This window comes from Rattus norvegicus, chromosome 17, assembly GCF_021556685.1.
Source record: "Rattus norvegicus strain SHRSP/BbbUtx chromosome 17, alternate assembly SHRSP_T2T, whole genome shotgun sequence".
Classification (NCBI taxonomy): domain Eukaryota; kingdom Metazoa; phylum Chordata; class Mammalia; order Rodentia; family Muridae; genus Rattus; species Rattus norvegicus.
The window spans coordinates 70,958,263-70,980,790 of NC_141550.1; the positions used below are offsets into that span (position 1 = coordinate 70,958,263).

At 40.2% G+C, this 22,528-nt stretch overlaps 1 long non-coding RNA gene across 1 annotated transcript; it reads right to left on the reverse strand.

Annotated features, from left to right (window-relative positions):
* Positions 1-11,948: 11,948 nt before the first annotated feature.
* On the reverse strand, positions 11,949-13,121 carry LOC148000258 (uncharacterized). Its single transcript, XR_015641325.1, has 3 exons — positions 13,046-13,121; positions 12,619-12,703; positions 11,949-12,097 (listed from the first exon to the last, which is right to left on the reverse strand). It is a non-coding gene; the product is annotated as an uncharacterized LOC148000258 (long non-coding RNA).
* Positions 13,122-22,528: the final 9,407 nt, after the last annotated feature.

The window sequence follows — 22,528 nt, forward strand, 5'->3', positions numbered from 1 at the left end:
CATTCAGAGTATATTTTGGCCTTGAAAAACATTGATTTCCTCTTAGCCATAAAGAAAAGACACTGAATGTTAAATGCCAAACAACAAAAGAAGTATCCGCGATATCTTCAAATGTCCACCTGGAAAGTGGGATCCTTATGATAGAGAATTTGCCCAAACCATATAGTTATTTTCCTGAAACAGCTTTTAGAAGTCTGGTAACATGCCTTGATTTTTTTTTCAGTGATGCCCAGACTTTGCCTTGGGAACTGGTTTTGTATTTTTCAAATAGTTAAACGTTACTTGAAGCTAATTCACTGAACCAGGTGCCTGCTTTCAAAGGGTATCGACTCTCTCGAATGCTGTGATATGCCTGGGATATGCTTATCAGTGCTTCCTTATTCCACAGACCATCCATTCCACACAGTCAAATGTCCCCCTGACACAGAGGAAAGACAGAGAGGGTGCCATGTCCCTCCTTGATATTGCACAGTTGTTCTCAGTGGACATATTTCCTCTTTGTTCAAGGAAAGGAGTCTTCAAATGAGGGTTGTTAAGTGGGTGTAAAAGGAAAAGATGACAATCATTGTTTTGTAGTCTGAGTCTTAGAAGGGGCCACTGGCACAAGCAGGGGGTTTTAGATTCCATTTGACCCTGCAGGATCAACAGGAGTTTGACTGAAGCCTGATTCATTTTCGTTTACAACGCAGGAGCTGTGAGATGTCTCAGTGGGTTAAAAATCTTGCTGTTCAAATATGGGGACCTGGGTTTGGATCCTAGAGCTCATGTAAGGAAAAAACAAACAAACAAACAAACAAACAAACCACCACCAAACAAACACCACCAATGGTAACAAACAAATAGACAAAAATCCCTGCCATTTGTCTTAGGGTTACCATGACCAGAAAAAAAGTTGGGGAGAAAAGGGTTTATTCAGCTTACACCTTCACGTTGATGTTCAAAGGAAAGGAAATCAGGACAGGAACTCACACAAGGTAGAAATCAGGAAGCAAGAGCTGATTCAGAGACCATGGTGCTGTTTATTAGCTTGCTCCTCATGGCTTACTTAGCCTGCTTTCTTACAGCATCCAGAACCACAAGGATCTGGATCCTTCCCCAGACATCACTAATTAAGAAAATACTCTATAGAAAGATCTTATGAAGTAACTTTTTCAATTGAGGGTTCTTCCTTTCAGGTAACTCTAGATTGTGTCAAATTGACATAAGACTGGTCAGTCCCAGAGGGCTTGCCCTCATATGCTTATATAGCATGCTCTGAGGTGACAGAGACGGGAGGGTCACTGAAGCTTGCTGGTAAGTAGCCTTCCAGTGAGAGACAGACTCAAAACCAACAAAATGGAGAGTGATGAAAAGCAAGACAGCCGATATCTTGCTCCGGCCTCTGTTAGTATACACATTTGCACACATACACACACCAGAATGTGTACATCACACACATACACACACACACACACACACACGCACACACACACACACACACACACTCCACTCACATAAATAAATAAATGAATAAAATGCAGACCACAGTTGAGAAGGTGGTTTAAGAGTGGGCTAGTTTGGGAATGAATTCAGGCATAAAGGAGAACACATAGAAGTGAGAATATAAGCCACAGGAAATGGACAGACGTCCAGGGGAAAAGGGCACTCGAAAAAGGCTCATGTCTGACTTCAGGGAGAGACCCACCCTGCTTAGGTAGCGTGATACCAGTGCTCTGCTCCAGCGCTAAAGGGGAACCTGGGATTCCAAAAGAAAGCTCTTTTATCTCACTTATTGAAAGGGAAAAGAGATCGGAGGTGATTTGTGTATCAACCAAGGGAATCATTGAAAATTGTTGAAGATGAGTTATGACTACATGAAAATTTGCTAGATTGTTTCCTCTAATACAGCAGGTTCAGAATGCTCTGTTGTACACTGTCCTCTGAAGTGGCAAATTAATCAGATGATGTCTGCTTTGAATCACAATCTTTATACTTACTAGTTGGAGAAAGTTTGAAAGTCATTATGTTCATCTAGTCAACTAGGGGACACAGAATGTAGCATCTTAACGACTCAAGTTCAAATCCCGGTTATTCCAAGAACAACCGTTGAGCTTCTGTTACCTCTCTGACAGTTTCTTCAATGTCATACAGGCCTTAATATGTAACACATCCATCACCAACCTGAACCCTGCCTAGGATAGTGCAGGCATCCAGTGAATGCTTAATGCATATAAAGGCAAGGAAGAAGGGCATGGAGGAATAGGGGAGCTGGCAATAATCATATTTCATAAGCATCCACATTTTTAAAAGTAAGCTTTAAGAACATGGAATGAGAGTTTCTCCTCTGCACTCATTTCTTGCCCATCATTTAGAAATGGGGGACACAGAGTCTGGACAGATGGGTTTTAAGAAATAATGCTTCAAGACATACTCAATGCTTCTTTCTGTGCCAATTAGCATTTAGGGTACTATTTTTGTTAAGATTTACATATATAGTTTGAGAGTAAAAACAAACAAAAAACAAGTCTGATTTAGAATCGATCGCAGGTGTGGATCAGATTGTGGAAAAAAAATACTTCAGAATGGGTGGTTTAAACGATTGAAAAAAGTTTTCTCACAATTTCGGAGATTGAAAAATTAAAAGTCAAAGGGATAGCAGTTTCAGAATATGGTGAAAGTCCTGGTTTTCAGAGGGCTGCCTTCTTGCTATGTCCTCAGAGGTCATCAGAAAGCAGAGGTAAGAAGGAAACAAGTGTCTCAGCTTTCCTCTTAAACAGGAATACCAATGCAAAGAAAATCTACTTGATCACACCACTTTCCCAAGCCCCAACTGTGTTTCTCCAAACACAGTTTACCCTGGAGACCAGGGTCCCAGTACTTTATTTTGAAGACTCAGAAATCTTAAGGGTATAAGCGATGTCATGTTTGTTTTTTTTTAAACAAGTCTGCAATATTTAGCACAACACCTGGCTTTTAGTTGCTAGAAGCTTATCACTTAATGAACTAAACTTACTTTCGATAAATTCTAATCAGCTCCTCACATTATATTTGACTTTGGAGAAATGTTTACTGCGGAATGGGAGCTGCAAATTATGTAGGAGCTTTTTACAAACTCTGCCTATGATGGACACATGTATAAACACATACATACACACATACATGGACACATTAATACATATATACATTCATACAACACACACACACACACAAATACACACACACTCTGATCACAAGTATGTGGATGACCTAGACACTAATTAGCACATTGTAGCCATCTGGATTGGTGACTCACAGAACTATAGGAATAGCTCTCTAAGACACATGCATCATTAGATCACACACTGCTTAGTTTCAGCCTTCTGGTTTCAATAGAAATACCATGTAGTACTGTTTCCTGTGTTTGAGACAAGGTCTTGCTATGTAGACTTGGCTGGACTGGTACTCACTATATAACCCAGGGTGGTTTTAAAGTCATGGTAATCTTCTTGCTACATGTTCCAAGCTATTGAGATGACAGGTGTATTCAACCTTTCATGGCCTTGTGCAACCAATACAAGTCAAGAGACTATGACAACCTCAATCATATTATTTGGAAAATACTGTTACCTTAGGGGGGCTCTAATTAACCACTGTCCCCAACACAAAAATATCACACTTATTGCCTCCAAGAGTAATATATGGTCTTCCCCACACCAGGTGTTCTAACATCTCACTTTCTGCATTCTGAGGCTGTGTGGTATGAGTGGAATACATATATGCTATGTTACATGGCCACTCAAACAAACATATCTTATCTAGAGACCAAATGAAGTCATTATGGATATGAGTAGGCTATATACTTCTCCATCTAACGGCAACACTGTTATCTGATAAGACAACTGATTTTAGGCTGGATATGGGTTCTAGAAGCTTCCTAGTTTTGAGCAAAGCTTCTTGGATGTGCATGCCTTGTTCAGTGTCTTGCTATTTCACATTTCCTTCCACATTAGCACCAACCTCCCAAGGCTCCATCTTGTCAACTCCTCACGAAAGCTCAGCTTCACTAGGCCCAGTCTCTGCTTTCAACTGATGCTTTGTCCTCATTCCCTTCATCTCTTCCCTCAAGAAGTTCCCTATTTTTGTTCGGTCCTGTCTTCAACAATTCGAACTGAAAGGCATCTAGTCTTTAATTCCTCTCAAACTCTCTACAATGAACCAATTTACCCCTTAAAGATAGACAGGGCTTGAATCTTTGACTTCCTTAAGAGAAGGCATTGGTGGCAAGGATGTGGGGATAAGAATAAGGTTCTCTTCTCAGAATGGCTGGACTGCTATCACTGATGGAACAGGAATCAAAGACACACTGGAGGAAGTGGGGGCTTTCCAAGTGCTTTGTTATCTGAAAGTCTTTAAAGTGAGTATGTCCCGACCTGACCATGGAGATCAGTGTTGCTGGAAAGTATGGAAAACTGTTGGTCTAAAAAGAAGTATGGGAACTACCTCTGCTTGCGGCACTATGAAGTAGCTAAAGGGGTTCTCAGAGCAAGAAAATCGACTCTGGGAAAGACTGTTTGTCTGATTGCTCTTCAAATACTCTCCTGTGACATTATTGTTCTCACTGGAGTGTGTCAGACTGCAAAAGACAAAGTGAATGGATAACAATATGTACAAGGTAGGGCCAGACAATATTCATTAAATCCCAACCTCTTAACCTGTTAGATGCACAACAACAGATAAGATACTCAACATCCTAAAAGTTTATTTCTCTAACTTTTAATATTTACTAATTATGAAGTGAGTGCTTTGTTCATAGCAATTCCTCTGTAAATGTCGGGAAGCAGGAGTATAAAAAGATGGAGAAGAAAACAGGGAGGGGGAGAAATAGAGAAGAAAGAGACCAGAATGAAGTCCACACTTGCCTCCTATGAGGGCTAATCTTGATTGTCAATTTAACCTCATCTAGAATCAACCTCAGAGACAAATTCCTGGGGATGTCAGGGAAGGAGTTTCTAGATTACTTTAATTAAGGTAGGTAGACATATGCTAAATGTATGTGACACCATTTCAAAGGCTGTGGTTCTGGAGAACAGAAAGAAAGATGGATCTGAGTACCAGTGACTTGTGTTCATCTTTCTCTGCTTCCTGACTGGAAATACAATGTAACTGACTACTTTCACCATATTGGGGCGTACCCCAAATTGAACCCCCAAATAAACCTATTCTTTTCTTGAATTTCTTTTGCTAGTTTTTTAAAAGTCACAATAACAAGGAAGGCAATTAATACACTTCTACTGGGTGGGTGTTAAGCAACTCTGGGTGATACACTGTGTGAAGAGGACAGCACTCTCTCTGGTGTAATGTCAGGGAAACATTTTACAAACACTCTAAGTATTCACAGCAAAGGACTGAGCTCAATAGTCTTTTTACTTTGTGTGAAAACAATGGGGGCTGATGTTTATAAGCCCAGAGGAACAGCAAGCATTAAATATCACTTGTTAATTTCAGATTACAGTAGAAGGGATGGATAACAAATGGAAGGCGTCTCCCTAGCTTTTATTTACCATACCTGGTAATATATGAACGAGAAGTAGGTGATAAAATTAGAAGACATCCCATTTCAAACAGCTAAGAGGAGCATTGTTTGTTTACATGCCAAATAATTATCTGGTAGAAGTCTTCACTACAGGATATTATTGTGACATATAGTTTCAAGTAAGGATTAGGCATTTATAATAAGAACAACAGGTGTAGTCACAACATTCCAATCGAATTACGAACCCTCTCCAGCTGCATGCAGGATGCTTACTTAAACTGCAAAAGTAAAGAAAATACAGCCTGAAATCCAAGGCTCAACATCTCCGTGTTCTACCGAAGGTCTCAGCTCCATTTTGACTGTATGGGAGGAACTGTTCTTTCTGTCCACATGCTTAATTTTTACTATTTCAGATCATTTCTGAGGCAAATTTCTGCTTCAGTACTTAAAAATATTACATTCACTCTTCCTTTAGGAGTTCTGTCGAAATTAATTTGAGAGAACAGCATGGCTAAGAGTGTGGAGACATTAAGGATGATGAAGGGGTCACAAAACAAGATGAGTCAACCTTCAAAAATGTTGGCGGTGCCATCTCAACTTATTAGCTACCCTAAAAAGTATAACTGAATCTCTCTAAGTTGCTATGTCTTTTCTTTTAAAATGATGGTAGCCAGTATAATAGGACCCTAAAATATCTGAATTTAAATTCTATTAGGGAAATCAGTCAGTAGTCTATTGATAGTGGGACTCACCTTTTCTCACTGGAATCTTGACAACAACCTACACGTAGACCAAACAGAACTTTGGTCAGATCAGTAATATAGTGTTGTAAAACCCACATGAGCAACAACTAAAATCTAAAACAATTGTATTTACTGATTTTTAGTCTATTAAATTAATTTAGAAAAAGTTGTTTACGTATATAGATACAAGTTGACTAAGCCTGGCTTGCCTAAACTGTTACATAGTTAGAATTACACCTTATATGAGGCAATAAAGTAGCTTATCCAGAAAGCCTCTTAATATTTATGAATTGAAAAAGTAATATACATACATAAATATATTTGGTATTAAGTATGGATTTGCATAATTCTTTAAGTCTGCTTTTAATATGAACCAAATGAAAACAACATCCTGCTTATTAGGTTGTTTACAATACCTTTGCATTCCTAATGAATGTGTTGTTGTTTTGCTTTCCTAAATTGAATGCAAACTAAGCCTAAGTAGTCATCAAAATAAACTGACTTTTAACATTTTCGCACATTTTAAAATTTGCTCTATATCTTGAGGAGTAGAGCTGAGTCTATAAATGAACCGTTAGTCATGGATATAAATATTCTTTTTGTTTTTAAGGAGTGCCAAGAAGGCAAGGAATGAGCAAGGATTCTATTTCCATATTCTGGAATATTTACCAAGTGAATTTTAAAGCACTGCATTTTACCAGCTTCCCATTTCCTTTGGGAGCCATTGCTAAATTAAAGTGAAGTTCGGTACACACACTGACACACAGACACACACACACACACACACACACACACACACACACACACAAACACACACACACCACAATGTACCAAACCCTTTCCCTTGGATATTGCCCTTGGAGATCAACAGAGGTATTCTCAGAGAAAAGTTGAGCCAGTCCAGCAAACACGACTCGCACTGCCAAGTCATTTCTAGTCTCCCCAAATTCTATATCCCACACCCAATCTGCTTCCTGCTTCATGGTTTCTCTGGTCCCGATTTCCGGTTGTTTTCTGCCCTTTACTCCTTGTTCTTAGTTCTGTAATTACCTTATTTGGATAACTAATCCTCACCCAAATTCTAACCTCTAGTCTCCTCCAGTTTTGCTTCTAAAGAAATGTGATTCCTACTGGTGACGGCATTTCATCTGTTTGCAATTAAATAACTCCTGGATCAAGCAGCATCCTTTCTGAGAATCTACCCCAAGAAATAAATGTTCATACATCAAAGAGATATCCATAAGGCCATGTTTCTTACAGCATTATTCAAAATAAGCAGAGTATGGACTGAGCAGAGGTATGGAAGAACAGATACCGGATACAGGAAATAATACTGTTTCATTGAACGTGGAAACATAATTTCTACATAACCCCACTTCCAGGAGATACCTGAAAATGTTGAACTCATGAATGCAATATCAGAGTGGTAGTTACAGTGATTATGAGTATCCTTTTGGAAAGATTAGAGGGAGGTTGGTGAAATCTAACCATTTTTAGTTAGATTGGAAGAATAAATTCAAGGAGTCTGTTGTATAGTACAGTGACTGTAATAAATAGCTGTGTGTCATGTTCTCTAAATATTAAAAAAAAGAATTATAGGGGATTAATCAGGTTGTGCTGAGCACAGAAAGAATAAAAACAAAATGGAAACAAACAAACAAACAAACAAAAAAGAAACCCATGATGGCGCATGATGGGAAACTCCATTAATTGGGAAACTCAAGCAGAAAGGTTCACCTTCAAAACCCATCCAAACTACCCAGACAGTTCATGTCCAGCCTACAGAATTTAGCAAGACTCTGCTCCAAAATGAAAGCAAGTACAGCAACAATAACAACGGTTTAAAATGTAGCTCAGTAGCAGAGTACTTGCTTAGCATAAGCGTGGTTCTGAGTTCTACATCTAACACTGTTGTCAGTCAATCCCACATTCAGGCTACTTGGGGCTATACTATTCAAAGGTCAGGAATGAGTGCTCTAAGGGGCTTTCACCTTGTCAAGACAATAGATGCTGTGTCTTGTAGATGAAAAAATTCAATATGGACTGAACTAATCAGACTCTTCAGCAGGCCTGACAGAAATTTACTTGATGTTGAAAAATAGAACCAGACAGTCACCGAGAAAGGCTGATTGCAATATTGGTGAAGAAAACAGAGTAAAAAATATTTAGGGTGGCTTCTAATTCGAAACAGACCAGTGTGTTGGCTTACTGGTTATCTCCCACTGTGTAATATGTTGTCTCAGTATTGGCAGCTTGAAATAGCACACATTTATCATCTGACTTACTTTGTAGAACACGACTCTTTGTGGAGCTGAGCTGGCCCAAAACTCCTTAGAGGCTCACAATCGGGGTAGAGATCTTGTTGGAAAGTTCTACTTCAGTGTCCTCTGCTTCTGAGCTCCCTTCCATGGATATAACCAGGACTCAGTTTCTCCAGGGTTGGTAGACTTATGGCACTAGGAACATCTAGACTGTTGGCTGAGGCCACCCTATTGTCCTCACCCCGTGGATCCTCTAGTAGAGAAAGCATAGAGGAAAACCAGAGAGAGATGAGGGAGGCAAAGGTCACAGCCCTTCATAACCTAATCTCAAAAGTGACAACTCTCAATACTGCAGTAAATAAAAAGGATTATGCAGAAGAGATGGGGATCTTTAGGGGCAAATTATTTTCCATTGAATATTTTCCATAGATTTCTCAGGATCCTGCAGTAGATGCTGAAATTACATATAACCTCCCCCCTCTATGTGTATGTGCATGCGTGTCTTCATGCATGTGTGCATGTACATGTGCGTGCATGTGCATGTGTGTGTGTGCATGCGCACATGTATATGTGTTTGTAATCTTAGTGGATATACTCTAATGACCAAATGGCTCCTCTGCTGTAACTATGACAAAGCATCAGGTCACAAACTCAGACCTCTGGAAATGCTTTAGATAACATATTAACAAGTTTTACTAGGGCCTAGGCCAGGGGAAGGGGGATGAGTCAATCAGTAAAGCAGATGCCTTCTAAGCACAGAGATCCAAGTATGATCTCTAGAACCTAAGTGAAAATGCTGGGCATAGTGAAGGCAACCCTCCTGCTAGTGTGGCAGAGACAGATGGATCCTGGGGGTGCTGGCCATCCAGGCTACCCTAGGTAGTGAGCTTCAGCCAAATGATAGACTTCATCTTAAAGAACAATGACAAATTTCTGATAACACTGAAGTTTGTCCTCTGTACTCCATATGTGTGACCATATAAACACACACACACACACACACACACACACACACACACACACACACACACACACACTTTCTCTTCTGTACTCAAATTTCTAATAGTGAAGTTCCTTCATATTAAGTGGGTCTCGTGGAACATTTTTGTGGTTTAATGCAAAAAGGAGGAGAAGGAGTTTTTGGGAAATGTTTCTGTCATGCAGAGATCTACAGAAGCCATTACCATGTCTTATATGCTCTAGGGAAAGGCAAGTACATTGAGTGGGTGGCCCTGAACATTTATCTTGTTCTAAATTATCTCCATACATTGTACATGAAGACTGAAATGCATGTGTATAGAACTGCCCATAAGTAGACATGCACTTCTGGTGTAGCATAACCTTCATCACTCACTAATCCAGCTATGGACAGAGTATAGCTCTGACTCTGGTACATAAAACTAACATGAGTCATCCAACCAATGTTTGAAATCTATCTGAATGTTACTATGCTGTGATGGATACAAAAGACAAGTTTCTTTTTTTTTTAATTTTTTTTCTTTTCTTTCTTTTTTTTTTTATTAACTTGAGTATTTCTTATATACATTTCGAGTGTTATTCCCTTTCCCGGTTTCCGGGCAAACATCCCCCTCCCCCCTCCCCTTCCTTATGGGTCTTCCCCTCCCAACCCTCCCCCCATTGCTGCCCTCCCCCCCACAGTCTAGTTCACTGGGGGTTCAGTCTTAGCAGGACCCAGGGCTTCCCCTTCCACTGGTGCTCTTACTAGGATATTCATTGCTACCTATGAGGTCAGAGTCCAGGGTCAGTCCATGTATAGAAAAGACAAGTTTCTTAAGTGATTCTGAATTAGTTAACGGTCCTGAAGAGATACCATGTATCTGTCTTGTTGCTTATGAGAGATTTGGATGGTTTGTATCTGTAATATTTTACCCATAGGGTCAAGGTTTTAATATATACTCCAATGTTTTGAGAACCATGCTGAAGACTAGAAGCCTTTATATAGCGGTACCTGACTTGTGGAAGTAGGTTACTGTGGGTAGGCCTTTGGAAAGATACTCACCCTTGATTCTGTTCTCATTTCCTCCACTACTTGGCTAGGTATTGTTGTAGCTCAACTTTTTGTTGCTAAACTAACAACCAAGCAAAAAAAAATACCACTTAGGGGAGATAGTGTCTATTTAGTTCACAGTTCCTGGTTATAGTCCATCATAGAAAAGAAGCCAAGGTGACAGGAACTTAAAATTGCTGATCACATCACATCCATACTAAGAGCAAAGAATGTATAGGTGCAAGCATTCTTTTTCATGCCTTGTACTCTCTCTACACTTACACAGACCAGAATTTACTGGCTATGGATTAGTGCCTCCCGTGGTAGACTAGGTCTTTTTATATTAATTAACAATTAAGAATCACCCCTCATAAACATGCCCAGAGGACAATAGATTTAGAAGATCTCCCATGAGCCTCTCTTCCCAAGTGATTCTAGATTATGTCTAGTAGCCAATTAGAACTGTGGCAGTCCTGGTGTGAAAAAGCATTTGCCCCATGGTGCCACCACCACAAACCCTGTGATTCTTTCTTTCTTAGGAAGAATTTGAGTCCTCTGAAATCCTGAGCTAAAATAAACCCTTCCTTTAGTTTGCTTATGTGAGTCTGGAGTGATAGTTCAGTGGGTAAAGTGTTTGGTTACTATATAAACATAAGAACTTGGAGTTTAGATCTCTGCCCATGGATAGATCAGGAAGAACAGCACAAATTTCCAAGCTAATTAGGACTCCATGAGTTCACTGGCTAGTCAGCTTAGCCAAACATCTAGATCAAGGTTCATTGAGCGATTCTGTCCCTTTTCCCTCAAATAAGGTAATTAGTGATAGAGAGCGATAACCAATGTCATCCTCTGATCTCCAAATGTTTATGCACCTCTCACGTACACATACAGATTTTTATGAAAAGTTGTTTCTGACCCGTATTTGTTGTGATGAGATAAGTAACTCATGTGAAGATTAACACGTACTTGCTTACCTCATATCCTGCCTCCCAAGAGTCTGGTTCTTATCTTTTTGGACAGAAAGCAGGATGTGGCTTAATGGTAGGGTGATTATAACCTAAGGCTTTAACTTAAGAGCTATGGAGGTAATCCAAGGCAGAGGGGTTACTCCACTAGAGGAATTTCACACATTGGGAAATAAGTAGGACATGAGAGGAAGATGTTTCTCAAGAGATGTACAATCAGCTTCTCTGCAGATGATGTCATTGGATGAGTATTAAAATTTCTCACCAGGGGATGAATCCTACACTCTTGGGAACAAAGTCATGCCAGATCCCTGTGATCTTATATTCTACTATTCTCAAAGTTCCCATGGCTAGATAAAACACCATGGATAGCCAATAGTAGTCTCAGTTTGAATGCTGTGCGGAAGTAAACCTTCTTCTTCTCAAAGCCTTTGTACAGAGCCTCTGCAAGGGAAAAGTCAGGAAGGACACTTGTACACAATATATATTAACTCATATGCCTGAGACGTGAGAAAATACTCAGGGTCTCATTGTGGGGATATCCCGAGGAGCAGGGCAAGGAAATTAAGTCTTCTTCCTCTCACACCGCTGGCTCAGTCCCAAGGCAGAATCACTATATGGATGAACTCCTACAGATCAGAAAGGAAGCATACAAATGGCTATTTTATTTGCAGTCATCGGACATCAATTTCACCTCTCCTTATACTTCTGTTGCCAAAGAATTTGAACCATTTCAGGTGGCAAGTGGCCTAGGGCTGAAGCCGTTATGGGTTTTTCTTCTTGTTGTTGAGGTGTGTGTGTGTGTGTGTGTGTGTGTGTGTGTGTGTGTGTGTGTGTGTGTTTGTGTGTAAAAACTGGAACTCATTTCACAAGACATTATCCATAAATTGTGTATTGAAATCCTATGGGCAAATCTCCCACTGGAATTCGCCTCCCTTGGAAGATGAGTGAACTAGCATGTCAGGTGCTAACCTCATAGTTTTCCCTTTATAGAAAAATCAATCCCTTGGGGGAAACCAGACATCATGCTTCTTGTATTGTCAAATCCAGAAGGCCGGTAGGCCTGAAATGAAAGAGCTGGAAGGTCCATCTTGACAAGTCTCTATGACCTCATCAGCTTTTGTTCTTTAGCTGTCAGATTTGTAAATACCTCCACAGCCCTCTGCCTCACAGATGAAGCGCATCCTGCTTGCTGTTGATTGAGGACTCTGTTTAGCGGGCCTGCAACGAGCTTGCTGAAAAGACAAGAATGCAATAGCGAGTCACATTATACTTAGAACTTTACACGTGTTATTTGACCTCAGTCTAAATACAAACCCAGGCTCATAACTATTCAACTTCTACAAATAAATGTTAGTTATTTTTCTCATTGTTCTCACTAAAATAACCATGCAGAAACAACTTAAGGGAGAAAAAAGATGTATTTTGGCTCATGGTTTCAGAGGATACATTTATCATTGATGGGAAGGCATGGAAAAGCAGTTCAATGGATGTGGGAAAGGGTAGCAGAGTTCCTCAAACATGGTGGACTAGGAATCAAAGCCATGAAAGCATCACCCTTCATTTCTTGTGCTTACCATATAGGAATGTCGCCTGGAGAAGCCACCATCTTTCAAAGGAGCACCGCCCACTGAGGACCAATCACGTGCACCTATCAGAGGCAGTTTGCATTCAAATCATAAAGATAAGGAAAATAAAGCCTTTCCTGGGTTTGGTAATCTTCTAGAAGTTTCACAGTGGTTAAAAAATGAAGTTGTAATCCCACTTGTTTAACCTGAGTCTGCCATTTGCATAGGTTCTGGACAATTCGCCTGTCTCATGGACACTACAGCAATTTTGTTTCTTCTGCCTATTTACCTCAACACCAATCTCTTTCTCTTCCTCTACATCAAACTCGCTGCCTCAGTTACCTTCTTCCCTGGTTGTCAATCGAGGTTTTCTCCTTATTGTCTGTAGCTTGAATCTGTTTTCTCTCTACCAATTCTCTCATTGCCAAGACAGCGTGATCAATATCTCTTGCAAGTTGTTGTGGGGAAGAGATGAATTGTTTACAAGTTTTATTTATTAACATTGTGTGTACAGTGCTTGTATGCAATGCCCAGGCCTTGGTGTGTATTTGAAAGTTTAAGGACATCTTTGCAAAGTTGATTCTATGCTTCCATTTTTTTTTTGTTTACATTTGTTCCAGAGATTGAATTCAGGTCACAAAGGCTTGTACAATAAGAGCTTTTACAATCTGAATCAAGTCGCTAGCCCAAGATGAAACGCTTCTTATAGATTTCTAATGTCTTCCCTTTCCTTACAGAAGTGTTACTCCTAAACCTCCTACTATGTGTATCTACCAATTACTTATACAAGGGCATATTAGTGTGGACATAATTCAGATGAACAGTCTAAGACACACAGCTTCTGTTGAAAGAAAACCTTTCCTTCAATAGACGTACCTCTCTTGGGCATATACCCAAAAGATGCCCGAACATATAACAAAGACACGTGCTCCACTATGTTCATGGCAGCCTTATTTATAATAGCCAGAAGCTAGAAAGAACCCAGATGCCCTTCAACAGACAAATGGATATAGAAAATGTGGTACATCTACACAATGGAATATTACTCAGCTATCAAAAACAATGACTTTATGAAATTCATAGGCAAATGGATGGAACTGGAAAATATCATCCTGAGTGAGGTAACCCAATCACAGAGAAACACACATGGTATGCACTCATTGATAAGTGGCTATTAGCCCAAATACTTGAATTACTCTAGATGCACAGAACACATGAAACTCAAGAAGGATGACCAAAATGCGAACCCTTCACTCCTTCTTTAAAAGGGGAAAAAGAATACCCTTGGCAGGGAAGAGGGAGGCAAAGATTAAAACAGAGGCAGAAGGAACACCCATTCAGAGCCTGCCCCACATGTGGCCCATACATATACAGCCACCCAATTAGATAAGATGGATGAAGCAAAGAAGTGCAGGCCAACAGGAACCGGATGTAGATCTCTCCTGAGAGAGTCAGCCAGAATACAGCAAATACATAGGCGAATGCCAGCAGCAAACCACTGAACTGAGAACGGGACCCCGGTTGAAGGAATCAGAGGAAGGACTGGAAGAACTTGAAGGGGCTCGAGACCCCATATGAACAACAATGACAAGCAACCAGAGCTTCCAGGGGCTAAGCCACTACCCAAAGACTATACATGGACTGACCCTGGGCTCCAACCTCATAGGTAGCAATGAATAGCCTAGTAAGAGCACCAGTGGAAGGGGAAGCCCTGGGTCCTGCCACGACTGAACCCCCAGTGAAGGTGATTGTTGGGGGGAGGGCGGTAATGGGGGGAGGATGGGGAGGGGAACACCCATACAGAAGGTGAGGGGGAGGGGCTAGGGGGATGTTGGTTCAGAAACTGGGCAGGGGAATAACAATTGAAATGTAAATAAGAAATACTCAAGTTAATAAAGATAGAAGAAAAAGTTTAGGGGCCTGGAGAAATCAACCGACAATAACAAAATGACCAAAAGAGTCAGGATTGACTTACACACACATTTTAACAACCATTCAATAAATATGAACTATTGGAAGATAATCAACAGAAGGAAGATGACGTTGATTTGGGCTTATTTTTGATGTGGCATCATGCTGGGAAAAGATATCATGGTTGGAAACTACATGGTAGAGAGGGCAAAAACCATGTACTTAATATATCACATGACTCGTAAATGGAAACGTTTTTAATAGAAAGGGGCTTAGTTGTAATTCTCAAGATCTGAGCCTCCACTCCCCCAGGTAATCTATTTCCTCAACCAGACCCCGCATTCCACAGACTCCACAGTGTCTCACGGCAGCATTCCTCCTAGCTGTACAGCAACTGTTCCCACACATGTGCTTATGGGAAACATTTACATTCAGACCATAATGGTCCATGAGGACTCAAAAATGAAACAGTTAATATATCATTCTTAACAACTAAAACTCCCAGAGCAAGAGCGTCCATTGAAACTTATGTAAAGTTTTTGTTTTTGTTTTGTTTTGGTTTGGTTTGGTTTGGTTTGGTTTGTTTGTTTTATGCTGATGTGCCACTGAACCTACACTTCTACGTCTTGGTGCTAAAAGCCATATGTTTTTTTTCAAGCAAGGAAATGGTTAACAGTGGCTCTAGCTTTCAAAGTATCTAATAATGTTTAGATATCATTTATTTCTGGGACTCCTATTAGGACGTTTATTGCTGAAAATAATTTTAGTTCTTTCTTTTCAGAATCTTATAATCCCTCGGGGTTGTGGCAAGAGTGTAGGGCATAGATGGAAAGGTATCAAGATTAATGTATGAAAGGAGCCACTTTGCAAAAACTTCTTCCCACCAAGGCTCTGTATAAGAGATAGAGTACGCAGTCGAAAAGAAAGCAATGTACAGGTCATGAAAAGTAGATTCTACTTACATATAAAATCATAGTTTGTTTTTCTGTTGGGAAGGAAGTACCCAGGATTTGAGCATTGGAGTCTCCCAACTCTCCAGTTCCTTCCTTTCTTAGGGATTGGATTGATTTCTTTATTCTTAACAAAATTTCACTCACTATCTGTGTGCTCCTGGTCCAGGTCTTTGTTCTGGAACACAAATTGAAATTTTCAATGGGTACCCCTATACTCAGTTGTGACTCTAGCAGAATTACCTAGATAGATTGTTAAGAGTGGTCATCAGGTACATCTCCAGAGTATCCGGCTTAGTAGAGAAAGATTGGTCTCTTAAGTAAGAATTACTAATCAGGAATCACAGACCCACTGCACCCTTTTGCCTACTAAATAGAGATGAGACCTCAGATATCAGTGGTGGATACTTATCTTCCACGTATGCCTGCCTTGACAAACTATATACAGGGATGTGGTAGAAAGTGCACACCAGAAGCCTTCCATCCTGTGTTCTGGCCACATACTTTAGTATTGGGCTTTTAGTGTTGAATTAGATTAGAGACACTCCTGGAATTTGTGTTCTATGCACCCCCTGTGTGTGTGTGTGTGTGTGTGTGTGTGTGTGTGTGTGTGTTTGTGTGAGAGAGAGAGAGAGAGAGACAGACAGAGAGACAGACAGACAGACAGACAGAGACAGACAGAGAGAGAGAGAGAGAAACAGAGAGACAGAGACAGAATCAAAGACACACACACAAAAAGAGACAGAGAGAATGACAGGTATGAATTTTGTTCAGCGTATTGATCAAAGAGCTCCATTTATTTTCTTACACTGCTCTTTGTGTAATAGGATTCATATTCATACAAAAATAGATAAGAAATATAGTCTCATATTACCTTAATATATAGAAAGTTGCTGGTGGTGAGGAAATTAAGTAACTGACTAAAGAATGGATCTGGGAAAGTGAGGTAAATATATGTCACAGTTTGGGCAATACCATGTAAGAAATTATCAAAGTGACCTCTTGGCAACTGTGTTTATTCATGGATGGCAGTACTATCCGAAAAATCAAAGACTGAATTCACCAGAGAGAACTATCAAGCCACCTGTATACAATGGGCAGAACACATAGCACCATTTATAAATAATAAACAAATCCAGAAATCCCACAACTAAGGAGAACAATCTAAAATGGCATAAAACCAAATATTCCAGCAATCACAGTTCAATGTTGATGGTGTGGAAGAATGACGGTGTTAGAAGTCTCCCCCAAAGCCATGCATAATTGCAGTTTTCTATCATTGAACTAAATTCAATCCTGCTAGATAGCAGGGTTCAGTTGTTGTAAAAACTGTAGATCTAGAAGGATTCTCCAAGTGCATTCAGAGGAGTAAGAATTTCATCACCGAAGAGAAATTCTTTCCTTTCAGTTTAAAATAGTTCCCACCAGTGTAAGGACTCTATTCAAATACATTTCATTACATCATCTCAGAGGCATTTTTTTTTGTCCAGCAGGGAAAGCAGCTGGACCATGAGTGATTTTTGTGTTCTAAACAAAGCAACTTCCTGTGAGCACCATTCAGAATGTGTAGACTCTGATAATTCTCATAACACGGTGGGGGAGGAGTCCGGATGGCAATGGGAGCAGAAGCTGTGCAGTATTCTCTCTCTCTCTCTCTCTCTCTCTCTCTCTCTCTCTCTCTCTCTCTCTCTGTGTGTGTGTGTGTGTGTGTGTGTGTGCTCACGTGTGTGTCTGCAGTGCACAAGCAGTGCTTTGAGATAAAATACAGTCATATGCAACAAAGAAATTGCTCTTAACAATATCAATTTCACTCCAATTAAATTCCCTTCAATAGTAAACACTGACACAGCAGGATCTGGTTTTTTCCTGTGCTCTGGAGACACCAGACGTTGATTCTGGCATTTGTCCCCAGCATGGATCCTCCCTTCTGATTCAAAGAGATGACACAGTAAGCACTATTATTTATTCTAGTCAATGGTTTCATGTCAGATAACTAGAAAAATAATATTATTGTCAGCTAGCTGGCTAGTCAGATATTAGTGTCCTTGAGGTTATTGAGGACAGACCCCTTCAAAATCAACAGCTTGTTGAAACAATAGCTAAATCTGCTGGACTTTGATGACTGCTCAAAAGAATGAGATCTGAGTCCTAAATTTTGTGTCCTTTGTAGTGATTCAAGACCGACGCAAAGATTATCAGATGATTTAAAAACAAAAACAAAAACAAAAAATGGCATGCCGTTGTTTCCTACCTTAAGAGTTAATTCAAAGGAGACTGTCAATCCGCCCCAGAGTGAAATGCCCTTCAGGAAAGTTGTCTGGAAACATTAGGAAACTGTCCACATCCCACCACAGCATGTAGACAGGACACCATTCCCTCTGGTCTCTGTTCCTTGTCCATTCTCACCTCTGAAAATACTTGCGATGTACTCTCTGGAGATGTCACACCATCACACTTCGAGAGTGTCCCACTTGACTCTATGTCCTGCCTGGTTTTGCTATGCCATGCTCCAAATGTCTCATCCCCATGCTCTCAGGGGACCACTCAGGCCAGGGGAGTAAAGAGGAGGATGGAGTGAGATCCCAGCAATAGCTTCCAAACAAAACAAAAGTCCTGAGAAACTGGGATTTGATCTGCAACACCCGAGAGAATGCTTTTGTTGTATCGAAAGAAAATCTAAGGGGGGGAAACATCACTTCTTGGCCGACTATCTTTTGAAGTTTGAATGATTAAATGAAAAATTTTAACTCCAGTAAGATATCATTTGGGGGATATTAAGAGGTAAATACGGTTAGATTTACATTTTAACAAGTTAGAGGAATGGGTGGGTGTCTCTGAGGCTAAAGGATCTTGCTGCCAAACTGAATGACCTGAGTTCAATCTCTGGGCCTCACATGGTGGAAGGAAAGAAATGATTCCAGTAAGTCATCCTCTGGTACACACACACACACACACGAGAGAGAGAGAGAGAGAGAGAGAGAGAGAGAGAGAGAGAGAGAGAGAGAGAGAGAGAGAATGCACATGCACACAAATCGATGCATGTAGTACATTTAAAAAGAAAAAAAGGGTTGTTTGAGCAGCCAATGATGGCTCCATAGTCAGGCTGATGATGGCTGGCCCTCAGTGTTCAGGGCCCCAGAAGAAGAGCCGAGAGGAAGGTTCCCAAGAGGTACTTGGCTTTACCTTTTTGAGTACTAGCAAACATTTTCTTCCATCCCGTAGGCTGCTTCTTCACTTGAAAATTCATCTGTTGACAAATGACATGGAAGCAGAAATAAAACAGAGTCAGAGACAGAGGCATCTAATGTGGTCAGGAGTAAAGGTAAGGACACATAGCAGGGCATGGGAGTATTCCTAATGTATACTGTTACTTGCATAAGGATAGCCTCATGTAGTACAGCATAATAAATGTAAAGAGGAAATATCTATTGTATCTAGATACAAAAGTCTTTAAAATATCATGAGCATATGACCCTAACTAACTAACGAGTGAACCAAGGACGCAAGAAGAGACATTTATGAAAGCTATATCTCGACCTTGTATCCCTAGCACTTCTGAAACAGTGGCAGGAGGATTGCCATGAGTTCAGGGCTGACCTGAGCAATATAGGTTAGCCTAACCTATATAGTAGAATCATGAATCATTCAAACAAGCAAAAGCCCCAAATCAACAAACGAATATAGTTTGTGGAAGCATGTCAAAGGAAATACTTGATGGTAAGAGGTATCTAGTTAGTGGGTTCATTTCTAGTGGCTACTTGGACATTGTGTAATGGTTTCTCATTAGTTAAGAGTGAGCCTTATTTCCTCTTAATGCTGAGTTGATATTCGGCTTAATTAAACAGGAACTCAAGATGCTAGAGCCATTTCAACCCAATGGCCTTCCGATGAATTATTTTAACATGGGAGATGGCTCAGAGATTAAAAGAGCCCTTAATATTGAATTCTGAGTTGTTATGCTCACTAAATTATAGGTTTTCTTCCTTGGCCCTCTGAACTGGGATAGAATTGCTCTACTCTTCCTCTTAACCTCTTCCTGTACCTGGCTTCATAGCTCTTACCTCAGGCTCAGCGGGGATGTCTATTCAAGGAAATTTGAATGCAAGATTATGTGTGACAATAATATTCTGCTCTCCATGCAGATAGAGCAAAACTAAAGACACAAACCATTCAAGGTTTGTGTCTCTTATAAACCAGATAGGACTGTAGAGAGGGGATAGATACTTGTGACTCACGTTGAATCGTGACTAAATGAATGTCCCAATTTTTAGTCAGTTCTTCATCTCTATGAACAGTTAGGAAAAAAACAGATGAAATATTCACTAATAATGAAGATAAATCAGGAAAGAAAGAATTCCCAGATAGAGATGATGCTTCCAAAGGTTCTTTTTTGGCTACATAATTTTTTATGTCATACAGTGATGGGGTGATTCTGGTCAGAGTTGAAAAGGAAACCACTGTTTGGATGAGTTAAAAAATACCCTGAGGAGAAGAGAGGAAGCTATCCTGTGTGACCTTTCCTGAACTGCGCTCTCCATAAGGTCATTTACCTCATTCCTCCTGCCTTGGGTTAGCAGGTAAAGAAACTGACCCCTTCCAGACATATTAAAGCTAAATAATTTAGCATCTCTAAAGTCCTGTGAGATGAAAGGCTCCATAGAAATGCAAATTATTATTTTATTATGAGACGCCATCAATAGAGTAGAAAGCAAAGTGCTTTCTTTGATGGAGTCCCGGTTCAGCTGGTTGTCAGAGAGCACTGTGCTTCTGTATCAGACACCCACAATATTTAGCCCGAGCAGATAATTGTCTCCCCTCCTACTCTGTTTCATCTGCTCTGATTATGAATTATCTTTGGTAGTTGTTTTTTTCAGGGGTTATCCCCATCATTTTATTGTGACATTCCTCAGCAAATTGAACAGAATAGTTGCCACACATCCCCGGCGAGGAGCAATGAATCTTCATTGCAGTAATTATATTTTCTGTGGAGGCTTTTTCATAAAAAAAAATCGGCATTGAGATTTTAATTTAAGTTCAAAGGAGTGTAAATTGCCAGCGGCAACAGCGTCAGCTGAAGCCCAGCTGTTGTATGAAGGTTTTTCTTTTATAAACCTAGAAAAAAAATTTTTTCAAGAGGTCCCTTTTCTTGGTACAAAGGGTAACCTCCTTAAACAAGATTGAGAGCAGAAAATATCATCATTCCAAGAGGCATCAAACATCCTTCTATAGAAGAGGGTAGGTCTCACTCTGGTTTCTTCATTTGGGCCTTAGAGAGTAAGGGACTTCTCGCCACCTTCTTTTGTAGGGCGAGTACATGGACATAAGATATTTACCCAAGCTTTCCATCCGGAAGGAGGTCTATAGTCTCCTGCAAATCAATGATCAAAATACATGGGAAGCCTCAGAGCTTGGCTTCCTGATGAATGGGGGACAAACTAAATGTAACCGACCCTCGTGGAAGCTTATAATTCTTACATCTATTATAAATGATAGCAATTTCTACACAGAATCTTTAGGGAATTTGCTCTACAAAAGAGTCTAGAAAAGGAGCCAATTAAACAACTGATTTTAATTTGTTATGTGTGTATGTGTGATGTGTATGTGGAAGTCAGGGGATAATTTTAGAAGCCAATTTGCTCCTTCTACCCTGGGATCTAGGAACTGAACTCAAGTTCTCAGGATTACGTGTTAGGCATCTTATCCACTGCTCCATCCCACCAGTGTGGGAGTCAATTTTTAAAATATTTATTTATTCATTCATTCATTCATTCATTCATCCATTTGGCTATGTGGCTAAAGTTTGGATATAAATTGTCCTCAAAGGCCTATGTGATTTTGACAGCTTCATATCTGGCCTGTGGCCCTTTTGGGAGGTGGTAGAACCTTGAGGAGGAAGTGCATAGTTAGAGGAAGTCATATCATTTGGGACCAGCACCTTCCTGTTCCTTCTTCACTTCCTTGCTACCATGAGGTGAGCAGCTTTGCTCTTATAAAATCTTCACACTATCATCATCCTTACAAAACTGGGGTCAGCCAACTGTGCCCTGAACCATCATGTAACGTTGGGCAAAAATTAAAATGTTCCTCCTTTTGAGTTTCATCTTGAATTTGGTCAGTGATAAAAGAATGGGTAAAAGAAAAAGGAAGACTTAGATGTAGTACTATCTGGGGGGTAACGAATCATCTGAGACCTAGGACTCTGGGGGAAAAGGGGTAGAGGCACCACTGGCAAACGAACTGATATTAAGTGAACAGTGGCTCTCTTAAGCATCTCATTCTGATCTTGAGAGTCAGACTAGGGATTGAAGGAATGCAACCTTGGGCTTCAGTTGCCATTCTTTCAGTCACCAGAAGTAAGTAGGCAGGAGATAGATGGTCTTTGAGCCTTGGTTTCCACACTATGTGCATCAAACAGATAAAAGTACTACAGTTATCTGGTAGCCACTGTTTTGTGCTATACTCCAGAGCTGGGCCAAAGTGGACTAGACTAAAAGCCAATTAAAGCTATACCAAACCTAGGCTGAGTTGTCTGACTTCCAGAATATCAGGATACAGAGACAGACTAGACAAATTTCTGGAGGGGAAAAAATCTTGTTTTATTTAACAGGATAATGAAACTCTCTGTTTTCAT